The sequence below is a fragment of the Ochlerotatus camptorhynchus genome, unplaced genomic scaffold (assembly GCF_037179485.1).
Source record: "Ochlerotatus camptorhynchus isolate MF236.1 unplaced genomic scaffold, CSIRO-AGI_Acam_v1.1 ptg000100l, whole genome shotgun sequence".
NCBI lineage: Eukaryota > Metazoa > Arthropoda > Insecta > Diptera > Culicidae > Ochlerotatus > Ochlerotatus camptorhynchus.
The window spans coordinates 870001-882533 of record NW_027040590.1 but is presented as its reverse complement, the minus strand read 5'-3'; the positions used below and the strand labels follow the sequence as shown (position 1 = coordinate 882533).

The window sequence follows — 12533 nt, the reverse complement described above, 5'->3', positions numbered from 1 at the left end:
AACGATCGTAATAATCTGAGCTATGCGAAACAACGGTCTTTCGGAAGGGATGGTTCGAGCTTATTCTTCCGTATCAGGGAAAAACTTTCTTCGTTTATCACCGTCAGCGTGGGCGGCGAGCAGAAACGTCCAAAATGGCAAGAATTCTCTCCCCTTGGGCGCGCGGTGGAGTGGGCAACAATTCGGCATAAGTTGTTGCGAATTGTTTGCTGGATGAATTTCTCTGCTGACCCCACGCATTACTGGGCTCGGAACATGCACACCTGTGGTTTTGCGGTTCGCCTGACAAATTCGCTTAACTGCTGCCGACAAGAAGATAATTGTCATCTTATGGATCTTCGGATTATTCCTCTAGCTTGAGCGGCTATGATACAGTTGGAGACGAACTTTTCCCCGGCTGAGTGTTTTTATGAGATCTGGTTAAGACGACTAAACCATTCCCAACAAGCAGAAGAGAGTCGTAACTTTTAACGCATATCGGTGATAATCTTAACACATTTTTCGTTCCACCGTCTTGAACGCTTGCCCTACCGGTGTGGTTTATTGCGATGCGGTGAGGTGCGGGTTGTAAAACGTGATGGAAAGTTGGTTCAAAGGAATATCCTTCCCGCGAACGGGTTACGACATTCGGAGCACTGCGGTGGATGTCGTGCAGTGCATTACACTCGGAATGTGTGAGAAATGCAAAGGTGATGCGATTGCTGATTTAGATAAACTTTAATGGGTTTTACCGCCCTGCCGGCCCTGGGAGAATAACGCTGGGTCTGTGGTGCCCTTCCGAGAATGGTTTCACGAGGAAAGCGAAGCAAAGGAAAGTTGCAATAAAACTGATAAGGATCGGTGAATTTCGTTTCCGCTCCGTAATCGTTAGATGGTGCAGAGCTAGCTTTACTACCGGTCCCGTTTGAGGAAATAAGGGCTGAGAACGGAACATGTTTGATAATCATGATATGTCATTCAGTGTGTTAGGTCTCGGATAACTGATGTTTAAAGATGGGGCGGCTTAAGGATGCTCAAGTTTGTAGAACATCGTTCACAAATCAAGAAAGTAGCTTTAACTTACTTCAAGTCCAAGCAACTGTTGAAGCTCCAAGCCATTGGTCAGTTTTCAAAGAGCAGTTCAAAGAGCATCAAAACAAATGAATTTGTTGCTCGATCTTCTCCAAATTACATGGAACTTTGCATAATTGTTTGTTAGGCGCAGTGCGTAATGAGTCATCATGAACTACCATCTGCCTCATCATTCACTGCCTCGTGAGAGTCTGAATGATTGGAAAGTAAACGAGTCACTGACAGCCGAGCACTCAGACAGTAGCTCAGTCAGCACGGTTATTCTTCCGTGATGGTACCCAATCCTTGTTTTGAATGAATGAGCGTACATTTTCTATGGAAAAATGCCTCAATTACATTCTGTGTGAGCGAAGGCAAGCGGTGTGAGTCGCCTGTCGCCTGTTCATGAGTGACTGAAAGTTTTTGTTGGCTATTTCATTGTCTCGTCCTTTAAGCAGGGCTTAGACAGGGCAAGTCAATTTATCAAGTCAGTTGAATTCAACTGACTTGAACGCGAATTGAACGTGTAAACCATGCCATTCAACTGACTTGATCAACTCACTTGAATTGAAAAAAGTTGAACCAGGCTCAACTTTTCAAGCCAATTGAATTCAACTGAGTTGATCATTTGACTTGCCTAGTCTAAACCCAGCTTTGTACAAACGGTCTGGACAGAGCAATAAATTGAATAGTGCAGCAGTGATGCCATATATACAGATTTTTCTGTAATTATACAGATTTTTCAATATTGTGATACAGATATCTGTATGTGCAGATTACAGATTTTAAAAAAATGTACAGATTTTGCAAATGAGTGGAATATACTTGATATATTTTTTTTTAATATTAATTTCGATAAAAAATCATTTCTTCCATTTGAGCAGCTTGAATTCACTCTCTGAACATCAAATCCAAATTGTACTTTTCACCAAATAAAATATGGTTGTATTATCTTCAATAATGTTGAAGGTACTGCTGATGTTCAGATCTCTCGTTGGGATCAATGAAAGTTTCCCATTCTTAAGTCCGGCGCACAATGGATAAGTTTTCGGGTTTTTCGACAGTTTGCCCATGCATTATCTGTCAAAAAACCCGGAAACTTACACATTGTGCGTCAGCCTTTAATGTTTAATTAACCTTATCAATGGGGAAACAAGCCATCTTAGCAAACTTTCTCTAATAGTCAACTGGAAATTTCGAAATTTGAATATCGTCATATTAGAAATCAAAGAACAAAGATGGATTACAGAGTTGGCCAGATTTTCATAATCTCAGACATAAAAATAACAAAATTCATTGGAAATGTAATTGTTACTTCATTTTCAGTCGGAAGCAGATTTGTCGCTCAATATTGTAATTTCAGTCTTGTTAATATTCAAATCTCTTAAAAAAATCATTATTTTAAGATTTCGTAATTTTTAAATAAGATTAATTATGTGGAAAAAAAAACTATAGTAATTTTTCAAGATTCTAAACTTTGATTAAATTTTTCATTTTTTTTACAGATTTCAGCCAGATACAGATAACAAATATTTTGGCTATGAAAACACAGATTGAAACTTGAAAAAATGTGGCAACACTGTAGTGCAGTGCTTTCACACTCAGCCTAAGCAGTTAATAATTTTACCAATCCGCAGCGTGCTCTCTTGCCGTGCGGATCTACATATTTGCTTTTTGCTGAAGGAAGTACTACCTAAAGCTACAACAAATTTAAACAGCACTTTTCAGTACTCAACCTGTAAATTGTCTACCTTGTTTGACTCTTATTCCTCTTCAATCCTTGTTTGGACCCTACCCGAGGTTATCCTTCTTGGATATCGATTTGGAAAAATCCTCTTCGATCCTTCAGATTCTTATAGTAATCTGCTTGGAAGTCGATTTAGATAAAACATTTACTGCCGCCATTAAGGGCAAAAGAAAAGGGCAATATCTTGATCCCCCTTCTGATGAAGTTAATTTGAGCAATCAATTTGATTTGCTCACGGATGATGAGAATGATCCACCATTCAGGAAAAATTCTAATAAATTTTCCCAGCTAAATGCCAAGAAGGAAAAGATTCCCCCTATTGTGATAACCACTTCCGATTTCCATGCTCTTCGCACGGAACTTTTGAATTTCGTGAAATTCAAGTTTGCACTGCAAATTGGCCGTCGGGGTGAATGCCGTGTATTGGCTGATTCAAATGTCTTCTCAAGTATCTTACTGAGAAGCAGCACAAATTTTTTACTTACGTACACGTAAAAACACATATGACCGATACCACGTGAGTTTGAATATTTACTTCTCATTTTTGAAGAACGCTCGGACTTTTCTCTTGATACTGCCCATTAGATTATGCACAACTTTCTTCTTAACTTTTCGTTGTACTGCAGACCAAATTTTCTTGAAGCAGTCAACAGAGGTTGCTTCTCTTCTATCTTGCTTAAGATGCCGTTTAATTATTGCCCAGTATCTTTCGATAAGACGCAGTTCAGGTAAGTTCAGGGATTTTGAAATTTTTCGACAAAATCGACTTTTTCCTTCTTGAGCATCTCCAACGTAGCAGAAGCATAGTGAGCAGATGCCAGATTCGGACAACAGGGAGTTCTTGCCGACGTTGGTGCATCCGACCAGATAGATACCGCCACGTGTGCCCCAGAGTTGTGGATTTTAGTGATCAGCTGTTCGACTCCGTAACCGGTGGTGACCGAAATGAGCGACACGTATTTGATGTTATTTCTGGTGAATTCCAGGAAAGTTGTTCCGAATGTTGTTCAGATAGCCGGGGCAGTCCCGAAGAAGAAGCTCGACTTTGTTCGACTTTCCGACAGACCTGGCCAGATGGAGCACGGGAGATTGAGGAGATCCATCTGAAAGGGATTACAAGAGAAAATAATAACATTTTTTTTATTACACAGAAGCCTAGCAAAATGTTACCAACCAGCAACAGGACGAATGACTTCATATCCTTAATGGAGGATATAATCTCGACGTAATCTGGCACCAATCTAGCAGATGGTGATTTTTTAAGCTGCTGCTTAGATTTATTCTTAAACACCTACTGGGAAGGTAGCCGGGAATGCACGGTTTGACGCATTGCAGCAATGCACCACAGCCACTGCAAGGAATTTTAGAAACTAGTTGCTTCGGATCTGGCGTTCCGTAGAAGGACGTTCGATCGTCGTTTTCATCCTCTTCGTAATACTCGAAATCGGACATCTAATCTCCGGTTGTCGGTGCTGCTTCTTCCGTCGAGGAAGGTTCATCCCGGGCACCCGTTTAATCTTCCTCACTATTTTTTTTTTCTGAACTGCGACGCTACCACTTTTAAATTTTCATGCGCACCTAACCTAATTTCATTCTGACAGTTATTTATGTGTCCGTTTTCGTCTCGTCGTCCATCAAAATGCACCGGTTTGGTTTTGAAGAAGAACGTCATACAAGTTCTGTGACCGTATTTTCGAAGAAGCTCTCTGTGAATCCGTCCTTTTGGGTGCTTTTTGCTTCTTGTAGGTTCTGATATTGTTACGTACACACTGAACGTGTGTTCAAGGTTGTCGTGAAAGGACTGCCCAGTGGTGAATCCCTGGATCAGATCAAATATGAACTGGTAAAATTACTTGGAGTTGTGCCACTCCAAGTAATCAAAATGAAAATGTAATCCCGTCCTGGTGATTCACGCAACGAGATTACTAATAAATCATATGATTTATATTTAGTTCACTTCAAGTCTAGTGAACTAAACAACCTTAAGGCCTTGGAAAAAGCTAGCCTTATGCTCCGTGTCCGAATGAAGTGGAAACATTTCAGGAAGACTGGCAAAAATTCCAAAACCTCACCCAGTGCCGTAAGTGCCAGCGATGGGGTCACGGAACTAAAAATTGCTATATGCCGGCAAAATGAATGAATTGTGGTGATTCCTCTCACGCAAAGGACGACTGTCCTGTGAAGGAAGATCCTAAGAAATTTAAATGTTCAAATTGTGGTGAAAACCACAAATCCAATTTTTGGGAATGTAAGACTCGCAAAGCGATCCTACAGTTTGCCATTCCAATGCGTAGGCCACCAAAAGAATTTTTTCAAGGGTGACCTTCAGAAACCTACCCGTCATAGGTCTAAATTTTTTATTATTGGTGATTTTAATGCAAAACACCGCTCATGGAATAATGCTCAAACCAATTCCAATGTAATATTCTGTTTGATGATTGTTCTGCAGGTTATTACACTATTCAAACAGCCCAACATATTTTCTTAAGCAAGAAATCCCTCAACTATTGATTTGGTCTTAACTAATTCATGTCAACTTTGTAGCCAATTAGTTACTCATGCTGACTTCGGTTCTGATCACCTTCCACTCTTTTTTGAAATATCACAAGAAATAATTTCTAATCCCAACAGCTCTACTTTCAATTACCATAGAGCTTATTTGGAGCAATATCGAACATTTATGGAATATAACTTCGATCCAAACATTCCTTTGCAAACCAAAAATGATGTTAATTATGCTCTTGAATCTCTGACCGCTTCTATAGCAAGAGCTGCGTCAGTACCAAAATGCGAGGTTAAATTCGATTCAATTATAATAGACGACGATCTTCAGCTGATCCGTCTTAAAAATGTCCATAGATCCGTCTTAAAAATGTCCAGTATCAAAGTACACGCGATCTTGCCAGGAAAGTTATTTGGCGTGATTTACAAAAACAAATTAAAAAGCGATTCTCTGCCCTGAGGAACAAATCTTTTGAAAATAATGTTTCTTAATTAGATCCGAGTTCCAAACCCTTTTGGAAACTCACAAAAATTTTGAAAAAACTTCAAAAGTCTATTCTAGCGCTTAAAGTAGGTGGTAAAATCTTGATCACAAATTCGGAAAAAGCTCAGAAACTTGCTAAGCAATTCGAGAGTTCCCATAATTTCAGTTTGGGTCTTACTAGACCTATTGAGAATCAGGTTGCTCGGGATCATCTGAATATTTTCTCTCGAGAGAATATTTTTGATGATTCCTGGACGAAGTAAGATATATAACTAAAAAGTTTAAAAATATGAAAGCTCCAGGTGGTGATGAAATTTTCTATATCCTCATAAAAAATAGCTCCCAGAGAGTACCTTGTCATTTTTGGTAAAATTATTTAACAGATGCTTCCATTTGGCATACTTTCCTGAGAAATGGAAAAATGCAAAAGTTGTTCCATTTTTGAAGCCGGATAAAAATCCAGCTGAAGCTTCTAGCAACCGTCCAATAAGTTTGCTTTCTTCAATAAGTAAGCTTTTTGAAAAAAAATAATTTAACATCAATACGAACTCTATTTTTGCAGATGAGCAGTTTGGATTTCGCCATGGACATTCAACTACTCATTAACTCTTAAGAGTTACCAATTTAATTCGTTCAAACAAATTGTTGCTGCTAGGGTGGGGTACCTAGGGGGCTACCAGGACAAACACCTCGGCGGGCTTGGCTAAGCAACGGCCTACCAATGAGGGTGGGTCATTCAACGACCTCTTTTGATGGCTAGCAGAGCTGGAGAACTATTTCTGAGTCTCAAGGTCGGCTGGAGTACTTTACTCGGCAAATCAGACCTCGGATAAGGTGTAGTAAAAAGATACAATTTTACCATTTTTTTCCCTAATTTAACATGGTGTGTGTGTGTGGGGGGGGTGTGGTGTGTAATACCTGACCGGCCGGTGGCTGCTGGAATTTACTGGTGGGGGTGATGGTGCTGGTGGTGGTGGTCTCGATGATGGTGGCTAGCTTGATGGCGGGAAACAGTGAGGCTGATGAAGACTCGGTGAAACCGTCTGGCGACGCCGGTCGGTTAGCACAATGGCGGACTCTGGCGAACAATTGTTGGCTATGCTGAGAGTCTGTGGTTCCAGGCTTGGAGATGGCAGACTTGGATTTCACGGGTGTGTGGAGACCTTCTCGGTACCATTTGGGGTGGAACCCAAATCCTAATCTTACCGAGTCCAACCTCGGTATCGTCGAGAGGCCAGTTCTCCACCAAAAGCTACCCTCACAACTAACGGGTCCTGACTCTCTCTCTCTCTCTATCCACTCCTGCTACTACGACACTCTTACTCTTCTTCACTAAACTTTTAACAGATTTTAGCTTATGCAACTGCTCTTGTTTGAGTTTACTTGGCAAGTGGCGGAAGAAGTTTCCGTGCTACTCGCCGTTCCCTTTCTCTGTACTTCTCGTACCCATTCTCCTATGTTCCACTGAACTCAATTTGTTGGCTCATCACCTATTCCAGCAGTTGGTAGTAAACTGTGGTAGTGTATAGTGTACTTAAACTAGGGGTATCAAATTGGCAATTATTATTCAAATTTAAATGGACATGCAGAATACGATAAACATACAGAAATACATCAACAAAGTTACAAACGGTAACAAAATCTGAAGGCCACTCAACTGGGGTTGCTCTTATAGACATAGAAAAAGCATTCGACAGTGTTTGGCATGAAGGTTTGATTGCTAAATTGAAAAAGTTTAATTTTCCACTCTGTATTATGAAATTAGTTCAAAATTATTTAACTGACAGAACTCTGCAGGTACATTATCAAAATTCTAAATCTGAACGACTACCTATTAGAGCAAGAGTTCCTCAGGGGGCCTATATTGTAAAACATTTTCACTTCAGACCTCCCTGATTTGCCTCAGGGTTGCCACAAATCTTTGTTCGCTGATGACACAGGCATTTCCGCTAAAGGAAGAAGTCTTCGTGTTATTTGCAGCAGACTGCAGAAAAGTTTAGATAGTATCTCTTCTTATTTACAAAAATTGAAGATTTCTCCCAACGCTTCCAAAACTTAACTTATAATATTTGCACATAAGCATAGAGCTTCCTTTTTGAAACCTAGTAGTAGTCACATAGTCACTATGAACGGAGTTCCAATTTCCTGGTCAAACCAAGTGAAATATCTTGGATTAGTACTTGACCAAAAATTAACTTTAAAGATCACATTAAGGGCATTCAAGCCAAAATATAAAAATTGGTTGTATCCTCTTATAAACAGGAAATCCAAACTTTGCCTGACGAATAAACTTCTAATATTTAAACAAGTTAATAATTTCCTTTAAACTTTGATAAGAATTAGTTTTAGTTTTTAGTTTTAAGATATCAATTGTTATACTGACATGCAGGTTTAAAAAACCTGTTTAAAATACTGTATTTCCAAGGCAGGAACAATGTAAAAACACTTCGATATATATCATAACAATTAAGGCTGGTAAGTTACTGTAGTAACTGGAGCACCTAGGTTAAAATGAATTGTAAATTATTTTGAATTTGGAACAAATTTAAAATGTTAAAGAAAAAAACACCATGAATACTCAAAATGCAGCGATGGATAAAGCTCAAAATGCATCGTTTTGTTTGATCATATTGTTGGCAGGAGATTCCCTTATTCCCGCAGGTTTCACGTAAGCATCTTTGCTAACGAGCCCGTCCAACCCATGATGACGAAATTTTATCTTGCTGTTGAGTATAGCCGCATGCAGTGCAAGTCCCAGATGGTGGCTACTTTCACTGCAAATTTACGTTGAGGCTACAACCACAGAACAGAAGTGGAACTTCGGATCTAACAGTGGTCCGATATTATTTTTGTGAACACTAGCGCATCTAGCGGTAGCAGGAAAGCTTTGTCTTCAGTTTACATGGGCAGTATGCTTTGATATTGTGAGTGCTCATAGAAACCCCGTGTAAAGCGCATCCACAAGCATCACTTGATGAACACACATTTTCTCCCACTTTTCGATACACTGATTCGTTCACACTTCCACTTCATTTCTGTGATACAACGCTTCATCATAAAAATATACGAAACAAGACTATCCCCACAAAAACCAAAAAGCAAGTATTCTCTATTGTTACAAAGAGTCATAAGAGCGTTAAATTTTTGTGATCATTCTCTTCACTGCCTCACCAGAATTTTCAGATAGAAAATAAATCAAAACGAATTCTTCAAAAAGTCTTTTAAACTTTGATCGATTCTCTTCATCGACTTTCATTTTTGAAATCCACGGCTATGCAGCTATATTTGTCACACAGTTTGATAAAAGAAATTCTTTTTCAGCGCTCCGAACGTCAAATACATCAGGAAATGTTTTTTTTTTCGGCTGAATTATTAGTGGATGAGAATCAATCAAATCATTCAAAGGATCTTTTGAAATGTTCATCTAGAGAAGGGTACGTTAGAATTGTTTATTTTTCGGTACAAGTTGTTTTGAAAACTTTCAATTAAACTTACAAAACTCCGATGAAACTTTGTTTGAGAAAATTCGCCCGAAACTTTATCTGGTGCAGACGGTCGAAATCGCAGATCCATTAGCATAAATAACAAGTCAGGCGATATCAATCGTCTGGCTGAAACAGCTCTGCGACGTCTAGGCGCTTCGTTGCGGACTAGACTAACTAAGCAGAAAGTCAACAGCTGGGAAAGCACTCCCACACAGTAATTTCCATTCATGAAAATAAACGCCTCGCAAAACCGAGCAGACCAACCAAGTTATAAACGAACCCCAGGAATATTTACCCCACGCAAATAGATGGTATAAGACTGTATTCAAATTAATTCGATCTGGCTTTAATTCGCCATCTAGTCACTCCAGCACAGCTTCCCTTTATGCGCCCGAAAATATTTTTTGAGGTTAAGTAAATAATTTTATTCATTTTCCTCCACTGGATGTGCCGTGTGCGCGCCTTTGTTCGTTTTTCCCGTTTCGACTGGATTCCGGGAGCACTTGATTCGTGCCCATCCACTCTTGCGGGCTGCGGGCTAAATCAGTGTACCCGCCCTCCTGTCATTGCGGAAATCACTTGAAATAGCTGTGGAGCCACCTATTCTTCTTTTCCCGGACTCTAGCAGCAATTCGATTTCGGCAATCAATGAGCACTCCCAGCAGCGCGTTTTCTTTATTTCCCGAACATCGAAACTCAGGACTACGACGACGACGACGACGACGACGGCAGCACTCGAAAGCGCTAACACGTCTGTTTCTTTGCCTTCACTTCTTCCGCACTTCTTGCTAATAGAATTAATGCTATCGAAAAGAAATTCAATTTCCATTTCCATGTTTAATCCCTCCGCCGCGTCTCCGGCCACCACCCGACCAGGCCAGAAGCGGGTCCCATCATTTGCCATTATGCTGAGCCAAAGTGCAGTCAGTGTGTAGCTGCTTTCGTTCAACAAATGCTAACAAATGATAGTGTTCATCTTCTAAGCGACGATCTGCGGGTGGGCGGGTGGTGTGGGGTTTGGAAAATGCGACGGAATCGAGAGAAGCGAAGATTTAATCTTTGATTAAAATTTAGACCGCTTGAAAGTGAGATGGCTCTTTGTCATCGCCATCAAGCGCCGCCACCGCCGTCGCCGTCGGTTGGAATCGTTGATGTTTCTTTGTTTGGGACGCAGAGTTTGTAGTTTCAAATAGGAAGTGTTGCCAGTTTGATTAAGATTTCCACCACTTTGACAGGATGGTATTGAAAATTGTGAATGTTTTAACTAGTAATTTAAATGATCCACTTTATCGTACTCATTCTAGTAGGGACATACCTTTATTCAATCGGTCATTTCATGATCAAGTGAAGTTTTTTTAACAACCGAAAATTAACTAAAACGCATTCTATTCTTCGTTTTATTGCATGCAACGTAAATTGGCTCCATTCGACGAAGTGGTGAGGAAAACCTTCCCGCAACCACCACCAATTAGCTTTGGGCTGTAAAATTTCACATGATTTAGCCATGTCACACTAACGAAGCACGAAGTGCAATTTTCAATCATGCTTCGCTGCCTAGCTCCATTTAAAGCCTAAAGGTGCATTCGTAAAATGAAACCGGTTGCATCGCCACCGACTGTCCCGACTCCAACAGTGGCCTCAGAGCGCAAAACCAACATCAAACCTAATTATTTCAAAACAGAAACTTGTTTGAATCCCAACACACTGAGCAATGCCATCCTACGAAGCGGGTATATTGTTGACTATTGCTGTTATTGTTGTAGTGTGGGAAAAACGAAACCACCCGAGTTGCTTCCGGGTTACCTCTTTGTTGCTGGTGCTCTGGTAAACCGCAACCGCATTCACTGGCTCATCATGTCCACCACACGGGCAGCAGCAGCCGCCTTGATGGTTTCTGTTCGTTAGAGGTGAACCGGTGAGAAATTGCAGCCTTTTACCACCCAAAGCTAGAAAGTTGTTACTTGTTTATAGGTAGAGGAAATGGCTGTAATGTTGGCCTATGGATCTAAGATTGGGCCCATCGCTAAACATCTGATATTTATGAATTTTATCTAGATGAACGCGCCATTGGGACGGTACTAATGGATATTTTTCGCTATTGAAAATTTAGTCGATTGCTGAATATGGGTCCAAATTAGAGCCATTTAGGCCAACATTACATCCATTTCCCCTATGAGTCTAAAGTTAACACCAATATACAGACTGCATATGGTGCGCACCTACAACGATGAAAAGTTGTATTCGAACTTATTGAACACCCTGTATGCTAATGCAAAAATGCTACTACGGCTTAGAAAGGTCTCAATTGCCAACTGTGGAAGTGCTCAAAGAACACTAACTTAAGAGTCGGCGTAGAGTCCCAGTGGGGTCGTAATAAAGTCAAAGAAGGATTTGCGTTCTTTGTCATACCTGGACAGTGAGTTCCATAAAATCCATATAATAATTCGAAGGATATTCCGAAAATTTTAAATGAACCCGCAAAATATAATCAAGGTCCGGCAAAGTGTTCCCAAACTCAACCCAAGTAATGAAATTTTTCGTCTATCTTAGTCAGCAGCACCACACACAAATCAATCGTTCTCACTTCGTGCTGCAACTTTATTGCAATTTAATGCCACCTTCAAACGATTCAACCTTCCGGAGAATAATGTACCTTCGCACGGCTCCTCCGTTGAGTACTCCGAACCGTCTTCAATATTCACTCGCAGGTCAAATGACTGACACTGTGCTCAATAAATCTTACGTCGGGTATCAGCTCAGTTGCCAACCCCTTGCCTATAGCAAACTATAAAACTCAAATCATTGCTTTCACCACCACCACCACCACCACCACATCGTCGCCTCACTACCCCTCTCATAATCGCTTTGGGAAACGTTTATCCTCCTAGGAGGGGTAGCATCCCTCGTCCGTCACCATCTTTTTCGGATAGGAGAACGTGCCGACCGATGGTCTCACGTTCCGGTGGACTGCTAACATTTGAGGACATTTCCTGCCGGCGGTGATCACAAAATCAATCAATCATTAAATTGTTTTCTGATTCATTGATCTTTTTTCCCAGCTCTTTGTTAGCTTTTGCTCACCATGTTTCATCATATGAACGCATCGCTACGGATTGAATCCCGAGCAACAGAAATAGATTGTATATCGAGCGTGTCCGTCCGGAGTGGAGGCTACTGCGGTCGATGAGAGATGATGAAAGCTTCCGGGCATTCCGACCAACCGAACGACCAACTAGCCCCCAGGACCTTGGTAGCCCGATCGGAT

The 12533-nt window shown here is 40.7% G+C and overlaps 1 protein-coding gene and 1 pseudogene across 3 annotated transcripts in view; one reads left to right on the top strand and one right to left on the bottom strand.

Annotated features, from left to right (window-relative positions):
* LOC135698993 (uncharacterized) overlaps positions 1-12533 on the top strand; it is a 580872-nt gene that overhangs the window by 187345 nt on the left and 380994 nt on the right. The gene's annotated exons all lie outside the window — the stretch shown is intronic.
* LOC135698984 (uncharacterized) overlaps positions 1-12533 on the bottom strand; it is a 35473-nt pseudogene that overhangs the window by 22377 nt on the left and 563 nt on the right.